We start from the raw sequence: 6156 nt of genomic DNA on the forward strand, positions 1-6156 counted from the left end.
ACGAGCCGAGCTCGTTGGCTGAAGTCGATGGAGAACGAGCCGAGCTCGTCTGGTCAATGAAGACCGCATCCCAACGTATTGGGGCATCCCGATGAATTGGGGCATCTCGACGTCTCGAGGCATCCCGGCCGAGGTCGGGGTAGGAGAACGAGCCGAGCTCGTTGGCCGATGGAGAACGAGCCGAGCTCGTTGGTCGATGGAGAACGAGCCGAGCTCGTTGGTCGATGGAGAACGAGCCGAGCTCGTCTGGTCAATGAAGACCGCATCCCAACGTATTGGGGCATCCCGATGAATTGGGGCATCTCGACGTCTCGAGGCATCCCGGCCGAGGTCGGGGTAGGAGAACGAGCCGAGCTCGTTGGTCGATGGAGAACGAGCCGAGCTCGTTGGTCGATGGAGAACGAGCCTGGCACCAGGAGACAACATAGGAGAATCGGTGAGTTTGAACAAGCACAAGCCCTTTACAAATAAAATTTAATGGTTACAGTAGGGGATCCCTTGGAATACTATTGGTAGTACACGCGGAGATTTTCAGAATTCCAGCTTCGTGGGATGGGAGTCCCATCTAAAGACTCTAACTTATAAGTTCCGGGCCGACGGATGCGTGTGACTCGGTAAGGTCCTTCCCAGTTTGGAGCCAGTTTCCCTTGCTCGGTTGGTCGGGAGGCCTCGGCTCTTCTGAGGACAAGGTCTCCTGCTTTGAAGGACTTGATTTTAGCCCTGGCGTTGTAGTACTGGGCGGTCTTTTGCTGGTACCTTGCCATGCGAACACGGGCGGCTTCCATTGTTTCTTCGATCAGGTCGAGATTGTTCCTTAGCTGCGAGGAGTTGGAGCTGGCGTCATGATGTTCTACCCTCGGAGATGGGAGTCCGATCTCCAACGGGATGACAGCCTCCGTTCCGTATGTCAGGTTGAAGGGAGTCTCGCCGGTGGGGACGCGGAACGTGGTCCGGTAGGCCCACAGGACATTGTATTGGTCTTCGACTCATTGTCCTTTGGATTTGTCGAGCCTGGCTTTGAGACCCTGCAAGATAGTACGGTTAGTTACCTCGGTTTCTCCATTTGTCTGAGGGTGCGCGACCGAGGTGAAGCGGTGGTCAATGCCAAGCTCGGAGCAGAATTCTCTGAAGTGAATGTTGTCAAACTGGCGACCGTTGTCAGAGATGAGGATGCGGGGGAGTCCGAATCTGCAGATTATTGACTTCCAGACAAAGTCCCGCATCTTTTGCTCGGTGATCCGGGCAAGTGGCTCGGCCTCCACCCATTTTGTAAAATAGTCGATGGAGACGACCAGGAATTTTCTTTGCCCGGTAGCCAGAGGGAATGGCCCTAGAATGTCAATTCCCCACTGGGCAAAAGGCCAAGGGGAGCTGATAGAGGTTAAGGAAGCCGAGGGTCGGCGTTGGATATTGGCGTTTCTCTGGCATCGGTCGCATCTCCGGACGAAGTCCATTGTATCCTTCTGGAGTGTCGGCCAATAATATCCTTGACGCAAAATTTTATGGGCCAATGCTCGTCCCCCTTGGTGACTTCCGCAAATCCCTTCATGGACTTCGCTCATTGCATAGTCAGCCTCTGTTGGGCGGATGCATTTGAGGAGGGGAGATGTGAAGGATCTCCGATAAAGCTTTCCCTCGTACAATATGTACCGGGCGGCGGAGCGCTTCACTCGGCGGGCTTCCCGTTCATCGTCGGGGAGGACTTCGTCTTGCAGGTAGCTAATGAGCTCGTCCATCCAACTTGGCTCGGATTCGACGCAGAGGGTCTGCTCGGGCTCCTCCGTACTGGGCTTTTGGAGGTACTCCAGTGCCGTTGTCTTGGGGAACTCGCTCATGCGGGAGGATGCCAGTTTTGACAGCCGATCGGCCCTGAGATTCTCCGACCTGGCGACATGTTGGATGTGAAAAGAATTCAAGGACGAGGCGAGATCCCGTACCTTTTGTAGATACTTTTGCATTGTAGGGTCTCTGGCTTCGAAGTCACCCAGGATTTGGTTGACGACGAGCTGAGAATCACTGAAGGCCTCCAAGTCTTTTGCTTCTAGCTCTTTGGCTAGCTTGAGCCCGGCGACCAGTGCTTCATATTCCGCCATGTTGTTGGAAGCAGGAAACTCGAGGCGTAGGGCCTGTTCAGCGACCACCCCCTCCGGGCTGGTGAGGATGAGACCCGCTCCGCTACCCCCCGAGTTTGAAGAGCCATCGACATGTAAGGCCCATGCCGGACTAGGGGTCTGCTTTGTTGGCGTAAGCTTGGGCTTAAGCTCGACTTCGTCTGGTATGGTGCATTCGACTATGAAGTTGGCGAGTGCTTGCGCTTTGATCGCCGGTCTGGGTCGGTACTCGAGATCAAATTCCCCAAGCTCGATGGCCCATTTAGTAATCCGGCCAGCTCGGTCTGATCTCTGCAAGATCTGCTTTACTGGCTGGTCGGTCAGCACGGCCGTTGTGTGGGCCTGGAAGTAGGGCCGGAGTCTTCGTGCCGAGGTGACCAAAGCATAGACAGTCTTCTCCAACTTAGAGTATCGGGTCTCAGCATCCCTCAAGATCCGGCTGGTGTAATACACCGGTTTTTGGAGCTTGCCCTCCTCTCGAACCAGGACCGAGCTTACTGCTACAAGGGAAATGGCTAGATACAAATAGAGGAGTTCACCCTGTTGAGGCTTTGTGAGTAGGGGAGGGGAGGCCAGGAGGTGCTTAAGCTCTTCAAAAGACTGCTGGCATTCGTCTGACCACAAGAAATTCTTTGGCTTCTTTAGAGCCGTAAAGAATGGAAGGCAGCGCTCGGCCGAGCGAGAGATGAATCTCCCGAGGGCTGCAACTCGGCCTGTAAGCCGTTGTACCTCCTTGACTGTCTTCGGAGGCGTCATTTTCTGGAGTGCTCGGATCTTTTCGGGGTTGGCCTCAATTCCTCGTTGTGTAATAATGAAGCCGAGGAATTTGCCCGAGGTGACTCCGAAAGCGCATTTAGCTGGGTTAAGCTTCATTTGGTACCTTCGGAGTGTGGAGAATGCTTCATCAAGATCGGCCACATGGTCTTGCGCCACCTTGCTCTTCACCAGCATGTCATCAACATATACCTCCATGTTTCGGCCTATTTGATCTTTAAAGATCCGGTTGACCAGCCTTTGATAAGTTGCCCCGGCATTCTTCAAGCCGAATGGCATTACTTTGTAGCAGTAGGTGCCCCCGTTGGTGATGAAGGCCGTCTTTTCTTCATCTTCCGGTGCCATGCGGATCTGGTTGTATCCGGAAAAGGCGTCCATGAACGTCAGCAGCTCGTGCCCCGAGGTAGAGTCTACGAGCTGGTCGATGCTGGGAAGGGAGAAGCTGTCCTTTGGACAGGCTTTATTCAGGTCAGTGTAGTCCACGCACATGCGCCACTTTCCGTTGGCTTTTTTGACAAGAACCACGTTGGCGAGCCACTCCGGGTAGGATATCTCCCGGATGAATCCAGCCTCAAGGAGTTTGTCAACCTCCTCGGCCGCCGCTCGTTGTCGTTCTGGGGCGGCGACTCGCTTCTTTTGTCGCACGGGCTTGCAGGTTGGCTTCACTTGGAGCCGGTGGACCATGATCTCTGGATCTATCCCTGGCATGTCCGCAGGCGACCATGCGAAGACGTCCAGGTTGTCTCGTAGAAAATTGACGAGGCGTTCTCTTTCGCACTTGTTAAGGCCAGAGCCGACCTGCACGGTTAGCTCGAAAAAGTTTTCGTGTAAGGGAACTTGGATCAGTAGCTCACCAGGCTCTATCCGCTCCTTCTGAGGGCTGACTCGTGCCTCCGGAGCTTTGACTGAAGGCTGACCGGTTGCAGGGAAAAGTGTCTCAGCTGGTCGCCTCGCCTCATGAGTTGCCATGTAGCATCGTCTGGCTACTATCTGGTCCCCACGAACTTCGCCAACTCCTTGGCTAGTGGGGAATCGCACGAGCAAGTGGCGAGTCGAAACCACTGCTCGGAGGGCATTAAGACCTGGTCGTCCGAGAATGGCATTATAGGCCGAAGGCAGGCGTATCACAAGGAAGCTCATTCTTACGGTACTTTCACGGGGGGCGAGCCCGGCCGAGACCAGAAGGTCGACCTCGCCCTCTACTGGGACTGAATTCCCAGTAAATCCGACTAACGGAGCATTCATCCTCTGTAGTTGCTCTGTTGTCATCCCCATTCTACAGTAGGCATCAAAATACAAAACATTCGCCGAGCTTCCATTACTAGGATGCGTTTTACATCAAATCTATTTATAATCATGGAGATGACAACGGCATCGTCGTGGGGAGTTTTGACTCCCATCAGATCGTCCTCCAAGAAAGAGATGGCTTCCGAGGAGCGTAGGCGCTTCGAGGAGGTTCCTTCCCCCGAAGCTTCTCCAACAGGGGCCCCGCCTCGGATGGTGTTGATGATGCCGGCGATGGGCCTGTTGGCGTTTGAACCGTCAGGCTGGGCGGCTTCTTCGGCTCTTTTCTTTTCTTCACACCGGCCCCGCACAAATCGATCGAGCATCCCTCGGCGAATGAGTGCTTCAATCTCGTTCCGGAGCTGGTAGCAGTCCTCGGTATCATGACCGTGATCTCGATGAAAACGGCAATATTTCCGAGGGTCGCGCCAAGCTCTGGAATCTCGTTTAGGAGGTGGGAGTCGGATGCAATCTTGACCCTCAATCTCCATGAGGATTTCGGCTCGAGGAGCGGTGAGGGGAGTATAGCTCTCGTACCTCCCCTCAGGTGCGTGGGCTCGTGGCGAAAACCTCGGGCGGAGTGATAGCCTCTGCTGAGGCGGTCCTCGTAATCGGGGTGGACTCTTCAGGCGGGGCGGATTTTTGGCTCGGCGCGGGGACGGGCTTCTAGGCTGGCCGTGCTCCTCGCGACGCCTTTTCTGTCTCTTGGATGTCTGTTCGGCCCCGCTCCGCCTGGTAGCCACGGCTTCTTCAGCCTTGGCGTACTTTCGTGCCCGAACAAGCATTTCGGTGAGGTCCGCAGGGAAGTTCTTTTCGATAGAAAAGAGGAACCTGTAAGACCGGGCTCCAGTCTTTAGTGCTGACATGGCGATCGACTGGTCAAGCTCCCGGACTTTCCATGTTGCGGCGGTAAACCGATCCAAGTACTCCCTGAAGGATTCTCCCTCCTTTTGTTTGACATCAAGGAGGGAGTCTGATGTCCGCCGCTGGGGCTGGCTGGCGGCAAAATTGCTGGCGAACTGCCGGCCAAGTTGCTCGAAAGAGGAGACTGTGCTCGGCTTTAGCCCGGTAAACCAAAGCCGGGCCGGTCCTCGGAGTGTCGCTGGGAAAGCTTTGCACATCATGGCCTCCGAGGCCCCCTGTAGGGCCATTAAGATCCGATAATTTTCCAAGTGGTCTAGGGGGTCAGCCCTGCCGTTGTAAGGCTCCACCTGGGGCATCTTGAACCGCGACGGGACCGGCTCGTCTTCAATCTCCGAGGAGAATGGGGACTTCGTAGTGAACTCGAAGTCACCATCACGTCCCGATTTCCTCCCGTGGAATGCCTGGATTTGGCGCTCCAGCTCCTCGACCTTCTTGTCGAGCTCATGGTTCTGGGGGATCGCTGCAACGGTCCGTTCCGGTGCGAGTTGCCCTGGGACTGACTCGACCTCCGAGGGTTGAGGCCAGCCACCAGGGCCTCTAGCTGGGTGTTCTCTCCAGAGAGAGGCCTGGACTTGAGAGTCCTGACCTTGAAGGGGGAGCCCGCTTGTAGGGGGCTCCGGTTGAACTGGGGCCGGCGAGGGTGGTACCGTCGGGACGCCCCTGGGTTGTAAGCTTTGGACAGCAGTAGCCAAGGCCTGCACCTGCCGTATCAGGGCGTCAAACTGCTCCGGCCGGACTTGAGGAGTTGACTCGGCCGGAGGTGGTGAGTTCTGGACAGAGTGTCCGGGACTAGGTGGAGGACATCGAGAGGCATCGGAAGCCCCTTTACTTCTTAGTTTCATGGCAGCAACTCGGGCCCTTCCTCTAGCGCCAACTGTTGCTGGAAATTGGACCCAGGGGCTGCCGCGGACCAAGGAGGGGGAGGAGTTCCGCTACCGGGATGGTGGGAGGCGGTGCGCCGACTGGCGGTGTTCCCCTGGGTAGTCCTGCAAAAAAGCCGGTGGCCGGATTATCCGGCGCCGGCCCTCCGAAGCTTAAGTCAGAGGGGGCTAATCTGTGTGTC

The 6156-nt window shown here is 55.9% G+C and overlaps 1 pseudogene; it reads right to left on the bottom strand.

Moving 5' to 3' along the window:
- Positions 1 to 506: 506 nt before the first annotated feature.
- LOC149753111 (uncharacterized) lies at positions 507 to 3854 on the bottom strand (annotated as a pseudogene).
- Positions 3855 to 6156: the final 2302 nt, after the last annotated feature.

Source organism: Phoenix dactylifera, chromosome 7 (genome assembly GCF_051530095.1).
Source record: "Phoenix dactylifera cultivar Ajwa chromosome 7, Ajwa_hap1_PhDact_Kaust_v1.1, whole genome shotgun sequence".
NCBI classification, from domain to species: Eukaryota; Viridiplantae; Streptophyta; class Magnoliopsida; order Arecales; family Arecaceae; genus Phoenix; species Phoenix dactylifera.